The following is a 20557-nucleotide window of genomic DNA, read 5'->3' as shown; positions in this document are numbered from 1 at the left end:
CCATTCCCAGAATTGGACATGCATTCAGCTATTAGTGAAACCATTGTGCAATGTAATGAAGGGTCAGATGTAATGTTTTATTGTGTATTGGGCTTCATGGGTTTCTTGGCTACTGTCAGTTTCACTGTGGCTTTCCTAGCCAGGAGATTACCAGACACTTTCCAGGAAACTAAGTCAATCACCTTCAGCATGTTATTGTTTTGCAGTGTTTGGTTATCCTTCTTCCCTACCCACCTGAGCACCAAAGGCAAATACATGGTGGCTGTTGAGATCTTCTCCATCTTGGCTTCCAGTGCAGGATTATTAGGTTGTATCTTTTTCCCTAAATGCTACATCATTTTGCTGAGACCTGATTTGAACAAAAAGCTACATCTGATAAAGAGAATGATTTGACCATCTTTTGCTTTGGCCTGTGCTTGAGATTACTTTCCATTATTCTTGTTTGAGTTTCTCTTTCTGCAGGGGTGGTAATAAGTATTAGTAATTCTGTGGCAGATCTCCTCAGCACATTTTAGGGGTTCATTGGAGAGAAGAAAATGGTCAATTGTTATATTTTCATGATGATAATAATGACAATGGTTATTATATTTAGGGTGATGATGATGATGATTGTGTTGATTTGGAGCTGTCTGCAACTACCTCAGGCAAAGCAAGAATCCTACCAAACTGGCATAATTTGGTTTCTGTTTCAGGCTGTGGCTGAATCCTGTGCACAGCCCTGTCAGTCTACACCTTGGGTAAAACCTTATGCCATTTCAACATTCCAATCTTCCACATCTTTTCTGGTATTTTACCTTGCACCTTTGTTTTCTGGCATTGTTTATGGGTCATTGCAAGCCTTTGTGTCTCTTGCTATTCCACTGCAGTGAATCAGTGAAACTTTCTATGGACACACAGTAAACATATTTTGTTCTGCTTTGTTCCATACAGTATCTAACTCTGAGCATGCAGTTATCTCCCCTGTAATTATTCCAAATTAACCATTATTGATTTGACTTCGTCCTCATGTCCCAAAGGAGTTACGGTTGCCAGCTGTAAAAAAATATGAAGCAAGATAGAAGAATGTCATTAACACACCCTGGTGTATTCAGAACCTGGACTTAGTGAAGTCAGGACTCCATTATTCTGATAACTGATACTTTATCCCAACTTCAAACTAAAGCATAAAACACTGATTTTGTGGTTGTTAGTGAGGACTATGCTCGGGGCACTCAAAGGACAATGTGGGAACAGGTGAAGGATTGCCATTGTACAAGATGCTGACATTTGTGGTGTTGGGATTACTGTTCCTCCCTCAAACAGTAAGCAGGATATCTGCTGTTAAATGCGCAACGAGTGAGCCTATTCCTATTCTTCACAAGTATTTTCAATCAGGGGAGCTCACTATTGCTGGCATAATTTCTCAGATCTACATCCTTTATGATCCAATCACATTTGAAAGACATCCCTATCAGGAGCTGATTGATGATTTCATGTAAGGAACCGAGTCTGTTAGATTTCCCATGCCTTTTTCCAAGTAATATTTTGGACTAGTGTGGTTTGGCATTTACTGCAGTAGAGTGGAGGTTTACTTAAACAAATTCATTTATGCGTTGGAGCTTTAAACTACTTAATGAAAAGTTCTGTAATACTGTACATAATAAAAATCAGCATAACTAAATAATATTGTGAGGGCCATATGCAAGAGCTGTGGTGACCTTGCTATCTCTGAATAAGCAGAAAGAATATGTTTCGTAAGCATATAAAACAGTGCAATGAAGATGTCTGCCTAATATTAAAAGGCAGCACATTCTAAAACACAGTTGCTATCACATGGAAGATAAACTCCTACTCAGAAACGCAGAACAAATATTATATGACATTTGCAAATTTGCAGGTTCCTACCAATGCATCCTTCTTTGTTCAAAAAGGTTTCCAAACTCTGCTTGTGCTACATGCCATTGCAATAATAATAATAATAATAATAATAATAATAATAATAATAATAATAATAATATTGTAGTTGAGGTAGATGTAGCGCCATTATCAAAGAAACAGTCAGTACACCTAGCACCCCACACATATAGAAGTATATATCTACCTGATATTGACACATAATCTTGTGTGAGCAGAACGAGAATATCCACTGCCAAACACTGTGTGCTCATTAATGAAACTGACCCACTTCACAGAGAAAGTGCCATGTCAGTTGTAAACACATCCCTGTTTGTCACTCAACCCAAAATCAGCTGCATCTGCTTTCTATCTAATAAGTAAGAACCATATCTATGCAAGTACCCCTGTGAGTTAGTGAGTAGTAATTGTATTGAAAATATGGGTCAACATGCTTCCAAACTAGTGGCTCTGGGCCAATGTTATTTTCATTGAGCTGAGGCCTACAATCTTTCTTAATACAATTATGCTTAGCAAGCATGTGTTGAATAGAAATGCAGCTACTATTTCCCCCCTGAAATTGCAGCACTCTTGCATTTCATGTGATCTTCGTTTCAGGCTACTGTCACAGAACTACCAGCACGTTTTGGCCTTGGTATTTGCAGTGAAGGAGATCAACAACAACCCCCAAATCTTACCCAACATCACTCTTGGCTTTGACATCTATAATCATTACTTTAATCCACAATTCACAAGTCAGGCAGCATTAAAAGTTCTCTCGACACATGACAAATTCATCCCTAACTACAAATGTGATGTCGAGAACAATCTGGTAACTGTCATTGGGGGACCCAATTCCAACATCATTGGACATATTGCAACCATACTGGGCATCTACAAGTTTCCACAAGTAAGGCATGTACATGGGGATTATTTTTAAGATGAAGGTTTTGAATTTGGAAGTGGAAAACGATGTGATTGAAATTAAGAAAGACAATATGCATGGTGCTTAAACATCAAATTCTGAGTGAGGAATCTCAATTTGGCAATTTGATTTCTTTCTCATATGTATAGTCTCTGATACAAAATGGGAAATCATCTCAGAACACATGGTAAATATCCTAGTTGGCTGGATTCTAAAAACTTTCAACAGTAACATAGTAGAACAATATGATAGATTGTGATTCCACAAAATGCAAAGGATGAATGCAATTCAAGTTTACACAGAGTAGATTCGTCATAATTAATGAAAGTCACTAATGCAGATTTATTTATTTCTATGGAACTGCCCTGAGTAAAACATAACTGCATACAACTGTAGTTACTTATTTACAAATGAATTGTCAGAACAACAGGCTTGGCGTGAGAATGGCAGAAGAGAGAAATAAATTCTACCTGACAGAAACTGCTGGGAGCCAGACTGATAGCCTTTGGATCTGTGTGCAGTTGCCCCACCTAATAAGTCACAGGACTGCAGTTTACAGGATCTACTTTGTCAGTGACTTCTCTCAGTCTGTGGAATGAATCTGTCCACCATGACTGTCTAGTGAACCAGTCTGTGGCCGCTAGTGCTTTGAGCAAAAAGAGTATTGATCAGCTTCACTGTGTTCCTGTACCTCTCACAGTCATGAGTTACATTCGTTTCAGGGATAGATTGAGATAATTAGAGAAAGGAAGGTTTGCATACTCTATTTGTCTATTAAATAGATCCCATACACAATCTTGGTCTCCTTTTAAGTCACCCACACTCTTCCAGCAGCACATCAGTCTCCCAACAGAGGCAGTGAGTTTTTCAGAGCATCAAAGGTCAATACTCTTATTGCTAGAGTGAATTTTTTTAGCTAAGATTTATGCCTTGGCTATAACCAAGCAACATGTAATCATCTTAGTCGGTGAGCTGCCAACAAAAGACGCTCAGTCTGCCATGATATCCTCTCCAGAACTATGACTTGCCCTCCAGTTGTGGCTTCCTTCCTCCACTTTGATCCCCAAGGATAACTCTTGGTTCTTTTTTCCTGCCCTGACTCAATCTTATTGACTCCAACCTGCCATGTCTCTAGCCTTTCCTCCTGTATCTCTATTTCGTTCTCTATTCATACAACCAGCCTCAATGCTTCATGATGGCTTATGAAACCTTCCTGAGGAATACTTCAGTCAGTAGAGCAGAAAACTCTTCATCTTGAGGTTGTGTGTTTGAGCCCCACATTGGGCAACATATTCCTGAATTACAGGGGGTTGGACTAGATGCTCCTCGTTGTCCCTTCCAACTATAAAATCCTAGGGTTCTTTGATTCTATGAATATATGCTGAAGACAGAAAAAAATCTTTTGGAACTGACCTGATGCTTTCAAGATAGTACAGTGGTACCTCGGGTTAAGAACTTTATTCGTTCTGGAGGTCCATTCGTAACCTGAAACTGTTCTTAACCTCAGGTACCACTTTAGCTAATGGGGCCTCCCGCTGCTGCCACGCCGCCACACGATTTCTGTTCTCATCCTGAAGCAAAGTTCTTAACCCGAGGTACTATTTCTGGGTTAGCAGAGTCTGTAACCTGAAGCGTCTGTAACCTGAAGCGTCTGTAACACAAGGTGCCACTGTACCACATTTTGATAATACACATATACAGAAGGGCTGTGGCTCAGTCACAGAGCATCTGTCCTGCATATGGAAGTCCCCAGGTTCAATCCCCCAGCTTCTCCCCGTAGGGCAGCGAGAGACCTTTGCCCATAGCCCTACACATCTGCTGCCGCTCATTGTAGATAAAGCTAAGTGAAATGGACCAATGGTATGATTCAACAGAAGGCAGCTTCCTATGTTCCTAAATAACACCACTTCCTACCTGCTCCTTTTTTAATTTCTTTTCTTTAGCTGATATATGCCTCTGCTTCAGAGACAAATAACAATGCTGAAGATGCTTTCTTCCACTGGATGTTCCCAAATGGGGCCCATCAATACAGGGGGATCCTCCAGTTATTGTTGCATTTCAGGTGGACATGGATTGGGGTGCTTTACCTCGATGTGGACAGTTCTAAGATATTTGTACAGAAGGTGCTTTCCATGTTTGCCGATAATGGTATTTGCTTTGACTTTATCAAAACCATACCAGATATAGGATTTTCTAATCAACTCCATGAAATGGCAGAGAAGGCATGTGAGATTATAAATATTACCATGGAAAGCACAGTCAATACTGTGATCTTCCATGGTGACTTTCAGGCAATGTTAAACTTAAGAATCCTGCTCAGGTTCTCACAATTTGGGGATGTACCAGTGAAGATGAAGGTCTGGATTATGACAGCAGATGTGGATTTCACATCAATTCCCGTTCAAAGAAGCTGGGACATTCATTTCATCCATGGATCTGTAACCCTTGCAGTCTCCTCAAAGGAGGTGGCAGGATTCCAGGAATTTCTGCAAATGAGGAATCCAATACTGGAAAAAGAGGATGGTTTCCTGTGGGACTTCTGGCAAAAGGTATTTGATTGCTCGCTCCCCACCTCTGGTGAAGACGAGAGGGATGGAAATATCTGCACTGGGGAAGAGAAACTGGAGTCTCTTCCTGGATCTGTTTTTGAAATGAGCATGACTGCCCACAGCTACAGCATCTACAATGCCATCTATGCTGTGGCACATGCTTTGCATGCCATGTATTCTTCCATATCAAAGTGCAGGGCAGTGTTGAATGGAGACAGATGGAAGGACCAGAATAAGAAGTCATGGCAGGTAATCCTATTCAGTGTGATCCAATAACCTGAGATTTCAACTTGCATTATATTTCCCTACTCGGAACAGGGACATGCAAACATATCTCAAATGGCAACAATTTGCATCTAAATATGTATGTTTGCATCTCTTACTTTTCTTTTCAGCTCCCCCACTTTCTGAGAAGCACCCCATTTAACAACAGTGCTGGAGATGAGGTTTCCTTTGACCTTAGTGGGGAATTAGTAGCTGGATTTGATATTATCAACTGGGTGACATTCACAAACCAGTCCTTCCTTAGAGCAAAAGTTGGGAGGATAGATCCTCAGGCACACTCAGAGAATCTGTTCACCATTTCTGATGATGCCATCATATGGCCCAGCAGGTTCAATCAGGTACTTAAACACATAATTAAATACCTGTGCAATATTCAAAAAATGTTTCTGTCTTCAGACACGAAAATAGGTCTGTTTTGTGTATAGCGCTTCCTGCTTTCTATCACATGGGCTCCTTTGGAAGGAAGGGGGAAATATTGATTAAAATAATAATTAAGCAAATCAACCCTAATTTCCATCTACAGATTCAATTTGGTACATAAGGCACTTGTTTTTTCAGGAACACCATGTAAACAGGTACATATTTAGCAACCATCAATGTCAAAGGACAAATCTGAAAACAAAATTGTACAGCAGCCTTCACCAATTGATGCCTTCTCATGATGGTGCAACCCTGGAGGCTACAGGGTTGGTGAAGGTTGCTGTAAAGCCTAATATTATAATGCTGAGTAAGAAAAAAACATAACCAATTAAAGATGAGTCAAAAGATTGGGGGAAATGGTTCATTTTTCATGTTCTGAAATAAATTTTAAAAATCAGTATCCTCAGTTTCCTATACTTTGCCTTTGATGAACGTCATCTTAATTTATTGGCAGACACACCCTCTTTCAGTTTGTAATGACAATTGCCTTCCTGGTTATCACAAGACAAAGAAGGAAGGGAAACCATTTTGCTGTTATGATTGTCATCCCTGTCCAGAGGGGAAGATTGCAAACCAGAAGGGTAAGAAATGCCATTATACCCATCATTTATACTTCAAGGTGTATGGGCATTTTTGGCTCAGCACCAGCAGTTCCATACTATGTACAACTTAGCCTTTATTTACTCAGATGCTATATACAGGATGTGTGGGTGTGGGTGAGTGTACACATAAGTACGTATTTATTCAGGAATTTCACATTAATTTCTTCCAGATATGGATAGCTGCTTTCAGTGTCCAGAGAGCCATTATCCAAATATTAACAGGGATTTCTGCCTCCACAAAGCTATAACCTTCTTGTCTTATGAAGATTCTTTGGGAATAGGTTTGGCCATTGCTGCTCTCTCCCTTTCTTTCATTACAGCTCTGGTGTTGGGAACCTTTATGAAACACCATGGGACGCCCATTGTCAAAGCCAATAACCGGAGCCTTTCTTACACTCTCCTCGTCTTCCTCCTGCTTTCTTTCCTTTGTGCTTTTTTATTTGTTGGTCGACCCAATGCAGTGACATGCCTCCTTCGACAAACCGCTTTTGGTATCATCTTCGCAGTGGCTGTTTCTTGCATGTTGGCCAAAACCATCACCGTGATTCTAGCTTTCATGGCCACCAAGCCAGGATCCAAAATGAGGAAATGGATGGGGTGGAAAGTGACTGCCTCTATTATTCTTTCATGCTCCCTTATTCAAGTCACTCTTTGCACTGGTTGGCTGGCAACCTCTCCACCGTTCCCAGAATTGGACATGCATTCAGCTATCAGTGAGACCATTGTACAATGTAATGAAGGGTCAGATGTAATGTTTTATTGTGTATTGGGCTTCATGGGTTTCTTGGCTACTGTCAGTTTCACGGTGGCTTTCCTAGCCAGGAAGTTACCAGACACTTTCCAGGAAACTAAGTCAATCACCTTCAGCATGCTGTTATTTTGCAGTGTTTGGTTATCCTTCTTCCCCACCTACCTGAGCACCAAAGGGAAATACATGGTGGCTGTTGAGATCTTCTCCATCTTGGTTTCCAGTGCAGGATTACTGGGTTGTGTCTTTTTCCCAAAATGCTACATTATTTTGCTGAGACCTGATTTGAACAAAAAGGCACATCTAATAAAAAGAATATGTTAAAAAAAACCCCTGTTGTCTTCTGTGATTGAAAGCTACTGTTTGTTATTTAAGCTTTTATAAGATTTCTCATACTGTAGGGGTAGCTACACCATGAAACAGATCCCCGCATTCAGAAATGTGAGGGATAACTTGGGGGCGGGGGAGAGAGAAAGACAGGGATTTCAGCTATGAAGTTTAAATGGTAGGGTTTCCCCTTCAAACAGCATATTGTGTCATCTTCTGTAGAACCCTTGTAGGGTCCCCTTTTCAGTTTAAGGGCCACAGTGCCTTTCGGGTATCCTTCAAGAGGATACTAGAAGTGGTTGAAGTAATGAATGTAAAATGGAATGGCTGTGTATTTCCCAATAGCTTGTGATCCAGGTGTATGTGAATGCATTGGAGTTATTTTCAGAATTCTCAGCAGATCTGGCAACCTTCCTTTTTTTTAATGAAATATTTATTAAGATTTTTCAAATTCAATACAAAAAAATTAAAAAGAACAAAAGATACAAAAAATAAAATAAAAAGGAAAAATTTAAACTTTTTAGTTTCATATTTTCATTACCATATTTCCCAGACCTCCCCACACCTCCCCTTCTTGCATTCCAATTCAAGTTGTTTGTTCAACAAGTTCCTATCCCCAATTTTTAACCTTTTTATGTTTAATTCATTTTTCTTTAACTTATTTTAACTTATAAACATCAATATTTGTACCTCAATACACAAATCTTTTTCCTAAAGTCGACCCTAATTCCATTCCACGAATTTCCCAATTTTCATATTGTTAACCAAACCAAAAAAATAAGACAGATCATAGTTATACACCCTTTGGATTCTCAAACCCCACCACCCCCTTTCCCGGTTTCGATCCCCAACAAATGTCCAGTCTTAATCTTCTATCAGCCTGTTTATCTCACGTCCGAGGCTCTTAATTCTCTCTCAGTCCCTCTCTGCCGGTTTTTTTGATAGTCCTTAATATTAAACTCCAAATTTTGGAGGAGCTCTGTCTCAATAAGATCCAAATTTCTTCCAGCCAGGCCTCCATACTTAAAAGCAAGGTCCAAAAGTCCAATTGTCACCAAGACTCCAGCTTCCACTTTAATCAGATTTGTAATCCATAGATCTTCCGGTCTCCACACAAAGAAATCTCTCCATTCTTCCTTCACCAATTTAAACCAGAATTTCGTCATCCAGTACTTATTTTCCTTTGTAATCATCCTGTCAGGCCTTTGGTTTGATTTTTTGTTTCCCTTTTTGAGCATGATGTCAGGCCCTTTTGTCATTTGCAAAGTTACAGCTCCTCCTTCCTTCTCCTCAGGAACAACATATATCTCTTTCTCCACACTTTCAAAGTTCTCAAAGTCCTCTTTTTGTCCACCTGCATGGGCTTCCTGAGTCAAGTCCTTATCAAATTCCGTAGTGTTATTTGCTTTTAAATTCAAGGTTGTTACATTTGTAGACAAAACCTCGATTTGACCTTGTAACTTTCCCAGGAGAACAAATATTCTGTCCAGCCCAGCCTGAATTTTCCCTTTTCCAGCCATTCTTGTTGTGTCCCAAATCCTCCTCTAGAAGGATTTAGTAACTTAGTATCTTTCCAGTTAAAATCCAAAAGTCAGGTTAATTTGTATCAGTTCTTACTTATTTTCAACAAAATATAACCAGATTGCAGCAACTGTATCCAGCAGAGACAGCAGAAACAAAGTTCTCTTTTTCCTTTTTGACAGCTAAATTTGACAGCTGTCAAACTTCTCTATGTCTCCTCAGCAGGCTCTCTCGCGAATCACTCCCGGGTCCGGGGGGGGGGGTGGAACTTCAATTCTCAAAATTAACTCTTATCCTCCAGCACAATTACTTATTGTATCGTCAAATCGTGAAATTGATATCTTTTATCGAAAAGACAATTCTCTCGACTTTAGTTAACTAGTCCTTGCTTTAGATCTTTTACAAGGCGGGGAGGCGGACTTCCTGTTTGCACCTTCCCCGATCGTGCCAAATTCCAAAGAAATTCCCTTAAAAAGTCCAATTTCCGTACTACTCACGGGTTGTTACTTTTAGGATCCGATTGTTCACAGGAAAAAGTCAGCGCCCTCCGACCATGGCTCGCGGCTTCACTCCCCAGGAGAAGCAGTCGACTCAGCACCGCGCCACTCACCCCGTCCCCCGTTCCAAAGCCTTTAAAAAGGCTTCTTCACGGGTCGGGGGGGACGCAAATGGTGCCCGCCGAGTCACCAAGTTCACAGGCTTCCCCGCCTGTGATTTCTAAGGGTCCCCGTGTCGCCGCAGCGGCAAGACCCCGTTCCTGAAGAGCCGATTCCCTCCGGAGCTCGGAGGGAATCCGCCATTAGCCGTTCGCGCTAACCCGGAAGTCCCCAGATCTGGCAACCTTCCAGGGCTGATATAAGACCAGAGGAGAAAGTGGGCAGAACTATAAGTACCCACCCTTTTTTTTTTACAACAGACAAATTTTCTACACACACACACTCACACATTTCTCTATTTTCTGCATCCAGGCAAGCAAGAAGCACTTTTAAAATTAAAGGACAAATTCCATCCCTTCAAAAAAATACTCAAGGAGGGTGACAAACAGGGGCACCTGAGGACTGTGGCCTTGGGTCATGAGGACCTGATAGCGGTCAGATTGCCACATTCAGCTCTTTGTCCTTGTGTTTGGGTTAAACCACAGAGCCTAGGACTTGCCGATCAGAAGGTTGGTGGTTCGAATCCCCGTGACGGGGTGAGCTTCTGTTGCTCGGTCCCTGCTCCTGCCCACCTAGCAGTTTGAAAGCATGACAAAGTGCAAGTAGATAAATAGGTACCACTCCAGTGGGAAGGTAAACGGTGTTTCCGTGTGCTGCTCTGGTTTGCCAGAAGCGACTTAGTCATGCTGGCCACATGACCTGGAAGCTGTACGCCGGCTCCCTCGGCCAATAAAGCGAGATGAGTGCTGCAACCCCAGAGTCGGCCACGAATGGACCTAATGGTCAGGGGTCCCTTTACCTTTACCTTTAAAGCCCTTAACTTTGAATGTGAAGGGTGTGGGGGAAAGCATTCAAGTCCCACCTCTTCCGACCATCACACATTTATCATGAAGGTCTGAAGATGTCTTATAAGTATTTTCATTTAAATACACCAAGAAACTCTCTGTACTGAAGGATCCTGCCTTATAGGAGTTTTTGACTGTGGAGTGGTTTTTAATTAAGTCCACCTAACATACTTAAATCTCTAATAAGACCTTCTGTCTCAATGCCCAAGGGTCTGAAGGCTGTCTGTGTGCTCAAGGATGTTTGAGGCAGAGTGGTATGCACTTGCTGAACCTCAGTTTCAGACCTTCACATGTTCAGACCAAAACCTGAGTAGGGATATATAGAGAAGTCTCACCAAGATGGAGCACAGTTGGAGTGTTGCATCACAAAATCCAGAGAATTCAGACAACTGCAAATTTCAAAGGATAACTGCATTTTTGTTCACATATTTGAACATTTCGTTTGGGAATTAGTTAATTAATTAGGTTCATATCAGAATGTGAACTTAACACATTTCTCCCACATCCATAGTTCTCTGCTACCTCCAGGTTCAATCATAATAAACCAACGAATAACAAGTTTCTGGGGGACAACAATGAGAAAGGACTTTGGGCCTAATGTCCTGCTCCTGGGCTTCTTATAGGAATCCAGCTGGTCACTGTAGGCCTGGGATAGGCCTTGATTGATGCAATGCATTTAATGTCTGCTATGCATTGTTCTGTTCTTTTCTCCAGATATGGATGATTGCATTCAATGTCCAGCTGATCATTTTCCAAACAAACTTAAGAATTTCTGCATTCCAAAATATGTAACCTTCTTGTCCTATAAAGAAGCATTGGGGACCAGTTTGGCTATTGTTGCTCTTTCCTATTCTTTGGTCACAGCATTAGTGCTCTGGATCTTCATTAAGCACAAGGACACACCCATAGTCAAAGCCAACAACTGGACACTCACTTACACCCTCCTCGTATCACTCCTGCTCTCATTTCTGTGTGCTTTGCTATTCATTGGCCACCCTCACAAAGTGATCTGTCTCTTTCGACAGGCTGCATTTGGCATCATCTTCTCAGTGGCTGTTTCATCTGTGTTGGCCAAACCCACAATTGTAGTTCTAGCTTTCATGGATACCAAGCCATGATAAGGAGCTGAGTGAGGAAACGACTGGCAACCTCTACAGTTCTTTCCTGTTTTCTTATTCAAGCCACTATTTGTACCATGTGGATGGCAACCTATCCCCCATTCCTAGATTTTGATACACATTCTGAAGAAGTCATAGTGGGATGTAATGAAGGGTCAGTCACCAGGTTCTACTGCGTCTTGGGCTTCATGTGTTTCCTGGCCATTGATAGCTTCACTGTGGCCTTCCTGGCCAGAAAGTTACCTGACAGTTTCAATGAAGCCAAATTTATCACCTTCAGCATGTTGGTAGTGTGTGGCTGCTGTTTATCCCAACCTACCTGAGCCCCAAAGGAAAATACATGGTGGCTGTAGAGATTTTCTCCATCTTGGCTTCCAGTGCTGGGTTATTAGGTTTTATTTAACCCCCCCCCCCCAAAAAAAATTAGAAGACTGCATGTCTTCTAATTCTAAAACTAGGCCCGAAGCTTAGAAATAAACCCAAAATTGTTTATTTTACACCCATAATAAAAACTTTAACAATAAAAATGGCATAGCTCTCATATCATTATGGATTAATTTAATGGTTGTGATCATATACACAACTATTCAGCAGTAAGTCCCACTGAGTTCAATTGTGCTTTCTTTTGGGTAAGTGAAAATAGAATAGCAGTCTACGTGTGCTTAACTTTGGCTGGATCATGCCCATGTTTACTTCACAGTTCTGCTACACCTGATGCCTTACTGAACACAATACTTTGGGGAGTATGATTTCTCACTCTGCATAATTATCCAATGCCATAATTATTCACTTACTGCAGCCACAGTCCAAATGACATTGGAGATTTTATTTTTTAAATCCTATTATAATAGCCCCTGAACTGGACAGAAAAAGGCTGAGGTACACACAGTGCTGTGTCACCCTTTGTGCAGACTACTTTCCCCTATGTATTAAGACAGAAGCCAACAGATCACTTGAGCATCAGACTGTAAAGCCATTGATACCAGGATGTGGTAAACAGATAGTCACTAGAAGATAATGATCAAGATAGGGACAGTGAATTCTTTATCAAGGGACAGCAGTTTTGCCTTCTGGATGACAGGGTACTTTCAGTCCTTGCGACTCATGGTTTTGTTGCTATTGCCTCAAACTGATTGCAAGTTGGCTCCTGTTGTGTGCACCATGAATGACCCCCTCCAGGTGCGATATCAGTATTTTCAGCCAGGGGACCTCATCGTCGGTGGGATCACTTCCCAGCTCTTCTCCTTTTCTGAGGGCGCAGACTTCAACACACATCCCACACCAAAGTATGATGTTGAACCTGTGTAAGAAAACCATATATTTGTCTCTAAATTATATACCTGGAGGTTATATACAATCACTGTGCATATAACTAGTAACAAAGGGTAGATTATATAAATAAATGATAGAAACCATGGTTTATATAAAAAACATGCCACTCACGTTTGTCCTTGAGAGAGAATGGTGTTCATGTTTTTGAAGGAAATCACACTTGCAGTTTCCTTGTTCCAACAATTTCTATACAACAATTTGAGGAATGGTTGTGGCTTAATCGTAGGGCATCTGCTTTGCATGGTGAAGTTCCCAGGTTCCATCCATGGAATATCCAGGTAGAGCTGGTGGAAAATCCCAGTCTAAAACCTGGAGATCTGCTGCCGGTCAGTTTTGACAATACTGATCTCAATAGACCACTGCTCTAGCTTAGTATACGGCAGCAATCTATGTTCCTATGTACATATCAGTACCTCCAGGATTTATAGTATCCTCAAATTTCATCTTCGGTTTCCCACTCTATGACTTGGAATGCTCTTTTCTCTCTTTTTATCTGAGCTGTCAGACAGTATCTGAGCACTCAGTAAGGGTGTTCATAGCAGAAGGTGAACGTATGTGTTGCATGCAAAGGTCCCAGGTTCAATCCCTAACATCTCCAGGTAGGTCAGGGAAAGATTCCTGCCTGAAACACAGGCAGCTATGGATCTCTCCAGTGGGAAAGAAGTTGAAAATATATTCAGAAGAACAGGAACAGGATTCCCTGATAATACTACAGTACAAGCAAGCTGTTGGCATTGTCTTAGATGAAGGTAGATAACAGTGAAACATCTCAAAATATCATAACCATGTTTTCCTTTTAATTTCCTTATGATCCCCAGCAATAATAAATATGGGTTGCTGCGGCACTTTATATAATATATTGCAAGACACACTGAAGCAGACGTTCCCACAGAAGCAGCAGTGTGTGAGGAAGTAGTTCATCATGTAGACCATCACTTCTTACACATTACCTGTCTTTTACATTAGTGCAATGCTGAAAAAATATCAACATGCCCTGTCCTTTGTATTTGCTGTGAAAGAGATCAATGAGAACCACAAGATCTTACCCAACATCACCTTGGGGTTCCATGTTTATGACAGCCACTTTGATGCACAGGTAACTTACCAGAACACTTTGAACCTTCTATTTAATCAGAAGAGAACTGTTCTCAACTTCAACTGCGACATGAAGAAGAACCCTGTAGCTGTCATTGGAGGACTTGATTCAGAAACATCCCTCCACATAGCCACTATCTTAGGGCTTTACAAGATACCACAGGTAAGAGACATCAACTTCACCCGTTTCCCATTTACCAGACTCAATGACTCTGCTGTGCTCATCATTCTCATGAGAAAATTGTCCTATACTATCCATTGTTTACATGAAGGAGAATTTGCACATAGGAAGGGCCATAGTTCAGTGATCGAGCAGCTGCTTTGCACGCAGAAGTTTCCAGGTTCAATCCCTGGCAACTCCAAGTAGGGCTGGAAGTGCTGCCTCCCTGAAATTCTGGACAGCCACTGCCAGCTTCTAAAGTTAATACTGAATAAATGGACCGATGTAGGAGTGCAAATATCCAGAGATGTAGTGATCAGGTGGGATTGCTATGAGGAATTATAACAGATATAGAGTAAGCCATCTGTGTCAGCAATGAAAGCATTGCGTTGACTGGGTTTAAACTATTTTTATATGATTCTTGATCAATCTACACCCCTTCATCCCCGTTCCATTCCTCTCTTCGCCACATGTCACGTACGCAGCAGTTGCTTTGCCAGGCAGGCATCCTGTGCCATAAAGATAGTGGGCAGGTTCTTTGATGTAGTTTCTTATATATAATCTTAGATGTTAATCTTGGAGCCAGGAAACAGATTTCACATTAATGTGATAATGGTCACTGTCCTCCTGGCCATCCATCTTATCATGTGTACTGATTTTTTATGACCTCCGGGGTTGCTGTATTTGCTCCTTTGTAGTATTCATTCATTTACCCAAAGTATGTATGCCTAACTAGTGTTTATAGTTTAACTTTGTCCCCACTTGAGGTTTGTTTGAATGCTCCGAGGAAATCTGATTGGTTCTTACGAGCACTGTGTAAAAGATTCTTTTGCTAATAAAATGGCCTGGCGAGGGGTGTGGGGAACGCACTTTCTCCGAGAACCTTGCTGGTCAAAGTCGCGTGTCTTGTTTTTAATCAGGGTCCAGTCCTTCCTTTACTTTGCGAACGCAACATACCAATGGTCTGAGACTCACTAGGAGGCCCGCTAGACTGCCAGTTTTCCTATGGACATGCCTACCTAAAAATTAATGTGAATAGTAGCATCCATTTCCTCAACAGATGTTGAAATATTTGATGTAAATTATGCAGGGAACATCTGATAAATGAAGATGGGGGGAGGAAGGGAATTGGCTATACATCTTGTGACTAGTGCAGCTTTGGCCATATATATGGTCATGGTGTCAGATTTCTTTCCATCACATGAGAGCTTCAGTCATTTTACAATAAATTCTACCAGATCCTTTGTAGGATACAGCATTCTGTAAGCCAGGGCAAGGCAGACTTCAAGCTTGAGAGTAAGGATGAGGTAAATTCAATCCAATTTCCTTTTGAAGATGAATCCATTAACAATATGTTAAATGAAACTTATTTTCACTTATCCAAATTGTGCAATGCAGTTTCTCAGCCGAGCAGTGTATACAAAATTGCATATGAAGTCCTTGCGGAAATACATTAATATCTTAATGTGAATTTTTCCTAATAGGCATATTACTGTATACAATTTTGCCTAAAATCCACATTTTTTTGCAAGCAGATTTCACTAGTATATCCCACTTTTGCATGTAGTTTTTCTCCAAATTGTTATGCACTCTTTCTCCCAATATGTGCTTCCTTGTACACATTTTGATGGGAGAACTGCATTGAAAAAAATCAGAGTTGTGTTTTGACCTACAGCTGCATTTCAGGAATAATTCCTGAAATAATAATTCAGGAATAATTAACCAATAATTCAGAACAAAGGATGGTATGGCATTGTGGTTAGTGCATTGGGAGTGAAAACCAGGAGATCCAGATTTGAGTCACACATAGAATTCACGAGGTTATCTTCAACAATCACTGCCCCCCAGTCTGTTCCAATTCACTGGAGTCTTGTTGGGTTAAAATGTAGAGTAAGCCCACAAATATATCCTTGGGTTGTTGTTGTTTTTAATGAGAAAAACAGAATTAATATTGTAAGTAAGCAAAGGTTTGACTATATACATTTATTACAGGAAAACTTATTTTTCTTGCTTAGGTTACCTACTGTATATATACTCCAGTTGTGAATGATGTAACCTATCACTTCTCCTTATACCGCATGGTCCCCAATGAAGAACATCAGTACAGTGGAATGGTCAAGCTGCTGCTATACTTTCAATGGAAGTGGGTCGGGATCATGGCCATGGGTGATGACAAAGGAGAAAAGTTTGTGCAGACGATGAAGCAAAGATTTTCTCAGAATGGTATCTGTACAGGCTTCACCGAGAGAATGCCGATCCAGAGCAACATTTTAGGTGTTATTAACTTTTATGACATTTTTATGAATATGGCAACATTGCTAAGCAAGACAAGTGTCAACGTAGCTATTGTAAGTGCTGACACTCATATGATATTAGATTTGCAGGTGGTTCTCAATCTGGGTGTTACTAATATGATGCCTATTAACAAGGTGTGGATAATGACAGCCCACTGGGATTTTTCCGTTCATCCGTTATTCAAGAAACTGGACATTCAGATTTTCCATGGCGCCTTGTCCTTTGCAGCTCACTCCAGTGAGGTGCAAGGGTTCCAACATTTCCTTCAGGTCCATAGTTCCCACTCTGATGGAGATGGCTTTATCAAAGTCTTCTGGGAGCAAGCGTTCAGCTGCTTATTTCCAGATACTGGCATGGGTGAGGAGAGTAGCGGGAGTTGCAGTGGTAGGGAAAAGTTAGAGAGCCTTCCTGGACCTTTTTTTGAAATAAGTATGACCAGCCAAAGCTACAGCATCTATAATACTGTCTATGCTGTGGCACATGCGTTGCATGCCCTGTATTCATCCGGAAAGAGACATGGAGAAATGGTGGGTGGAAAGCATCTGAAGACTTCTAAGCTGCAACATTTTAAGGTAATTTCTTACACAGAAAAAGTAGAATCATTGGGGTTGGGTGGGAAGTTACCATGTTCATCCATGCTGCCCCTTTTTGTGTTTAGTTATTTGTTTATATACTACGTAAAGTGGGATATACTTGGGCACACATCAGGCAAAATGTCACATGAATACATAAGAACAGCCCTGTAGGATCAGATGAAGTGTCTATCGAATCTAGCATCATGTTCTCAAAGATGCCCATAGGATGAAGAATCAGAATGACATTGATCTGATCCACCAGGGCCAATCTTTCGTATCTTTGCCATTCCCAATAATGGTTGAAATACTGTGATGATATGTTTTTAAAAAAGGTAAAGGTAAAGAACCCCTGGACTGTTAAGTCCAGTCAAAGGTGAATATGCAGTGTGGCGCTCATCTCACTTCAGTTCCTGCCAACCTAGCAGTTCAAAAACATACCAGCGTGAGTAGATAAATAGGTACCACTGTGGCAGGAAGCTAAACAGCATTTCCGTGAACTCTGGCACTTGTCACGGTGTCCCATCGCTCCAGAAGCAGTTTAGTCATGCTGCCCACATGACCCAGAAAGTTGTCTGCGGACAAATGCCAGCTCCCTCGGCCTGAAGCAAGATGAGCGCCATACCCATAGTCGCCTTTGACTGGACTTAACTGTCCAGGGGTCTTTTACCTTTTTTACCTAGGATGAGGGAAATAACTAATAGCTTCAGAAGCCAGATAAGTTTTACAAAAGGGATGGAAAGAGACAATACTAATTTAAACTTCTTTCATTCTAGCTATACCCTTTTCTGAGGAGTATCTCATTTAACAACACTGCTGGGGATAAGGTCTCCTTTGATGAGAAAGGTGAATTGATTGCTGGATTTGATATTATCAATTGGGTTACTTTCCAAAATAAATCCTTCCTAAAAGTGAAAGTAGGGAGGATGGATCCTCAGTCACCGCTGGACAGAGAGTTCTCCATTAATAAGGCCATAATTACATGGCACAGCCGATTCCAAAAGGTAGGACCAGAATGGTGCTTCTAAGACATAAAGCTTAATGCCTTTCTCTCCATGTCATGTTGGCTCCAGTCTGTAGCATTGGATTTTACGTTTAGGGTTGTGTGCTAGAAATCAACCAAATCCTTCCCTACTTGACTCAGAAAGGACCTCATATTTCTGACTCTATTCAGGGCATCCACATCATCTCCTGGCACTGCACCCCTTTCAGCCCACATACTTCCTGAAACTAAACTTGCTATGGTGCAGGAGATAAACTTTCATTAGAGACTGATATGGGTAGCAAAAGGACCCACTTTGAGAGTTATTTATTTATAGTTTTATGGGAAACAATATTGAACTTCCATTTTGAAAATACTCCACCTGGTTAAATGGAAAGATACCATTTGATTTTAACCTCTTTTTTATTTTATTTTAGTGGCGAACACACAGTTTTTTGTAGCATTCTACAAAACTCAGATGACTGAAGGCAAAGAAAGCAAACTTAGAATAATAGCAATTGGTTAGTTTAAAGGGCGATCAAACAATGTTAGGGATCAATAAGGGGAAACAAGGCCAGTTCAGAGTAAGGGCAAAGATTCTTAAATGACTCAAAGTGTGAGTTCCTTTTTTAAATATTTCATACACACCCACACCAACCCACCCACCCAAAAAAGACTGCAAATAGGAATGGGCAACTTTTAACTGTGCTGTAACCCTACCCTCTTCAAATGAGCTGTAGTCTGATCAGCATGCATAATCCTCTCAGTGATATATGATGCTCTTTGTTGACACCAGCAATTTCTTGATCATAGGAGGGGTTTTTAAAAAAATAAATGTTATACCTTCTTTTTCTGTGAATAGGCTGTGCCCCTTGCATTGTGCAATGCCCCTTGCCACCCAGGTTCCAGCAGAAAAAAGAAGGAGGGAGAACCATTTTGTTGCTATGACTGTGCTCAATGTCCAGAAGGGAAGATTTCAGACAAGAGAGGTTGTACACATTATTCTGTAAAGCATATTAAGAGCAATCATATATACTGACATTAGAGGGGCTGTATCATTGTTTCAGCAAGATAGATAGCACCCAAGAAATGTCTCAAGCTTCATGGGTAACTGGGTGAAAGAAATAAACACGATACTTCTACAAGAATTACAATTATGCTAAAGAGCACACGACATTACCTCCAATTCCCTGGAGACTAGTCTTTCTTTTAAGGAAAAACCTACAAAAACCTAGAATTATAAGTGGCCCAACTTAAATTCCGGGGTGTGTAAGATGCTTTTGCACTTGTGCAATCCTCAGTTGAAGAGAAACATAGCAGAACTAAATGGTGATGTGCAGGGATATGCATAATCTCTAATAAAGAAGTCTCCTTAGTGGACTTCAGTATTGTTTATCTCTGAGACACTAAAATACATTTCTATTTTATTTTATTAAAACAAGACATGGATGATTGTTTCCACTGTCCAGAAGATCAATATCCTAACAAAGAAAGAAACCAGTGTCTTCCCAAGGACCTAAACTTCCTGTCTTATGATGAACCTTTGGGCATCAGCTTGACTGCATTGGCTCTGGCTTTTTCTGTAGTCACTGCTTTTGTCCTTGGACTCTTCATCAAGCACTGGAAGACTCCAATTGTCAAAGCCAACAACCGGAACCTCACCTACACCCTGCTCATCTCCCTCTTGCTCTGCTTCCTCTGCTCCTTGCTATTCATTGGCCAGCCTCAGATCCCAACCTGCTATTTACGACAAACTGCTTTTGGTATCATCTTCTCAGTGGCTGTTTCTTCTGTCTTGGCAAAAACCCTCACTGTTGTTTTGGCTTTCATGGCAACTAAACCAGGATCCAAGATGAGGAAGTGGTTGGGGAAAAGATTTTCCACCTCTATTATTCTCTGTTGCTCATTTATCCAAGCAAGTATTTGCACGCTATGGCTGGGTACTGAGCCTCCATTCCCAGATCTTGACATGCACTCTCTGCCTGAGTATATCATAGTCGAATGCAATGAGGGCTCACCCAATATGTTCTACTATATTCTTGGTTACATGGGATTTCTGGCTCTTGTTAGCTTCGTTGTGGCTTTCTTTGCTCGGAAGCTTCCGGACACTTTTAATGAAGCCAAATTTATCACTTTTAGCATGCTGGTGTTTTGCAGTGTGTGGCTTTCATTTGTTCCAACTTATTTAAGCACCAAAGGGAAGTATATGGTGGCTGTGGAGATCTTCTCTATCTTGGCCTCTAGTGCTGGAAT

This window comes from Podarcis filfolensis (genome assembly GCF_964270895.1).
Source record: "Podarcis filfolensis genome assembly, chromosome: 13".
Taxonomy (NCBI): domain Eukaryota; kingdom Metazoa; phylum Chordata; class Lepidosauria; order Squamata; family Lacertidae; genus Podarcis; species Podarcis filfolensis.
This window is presented reverse-complemented; position numbering follows the sequence as displayed.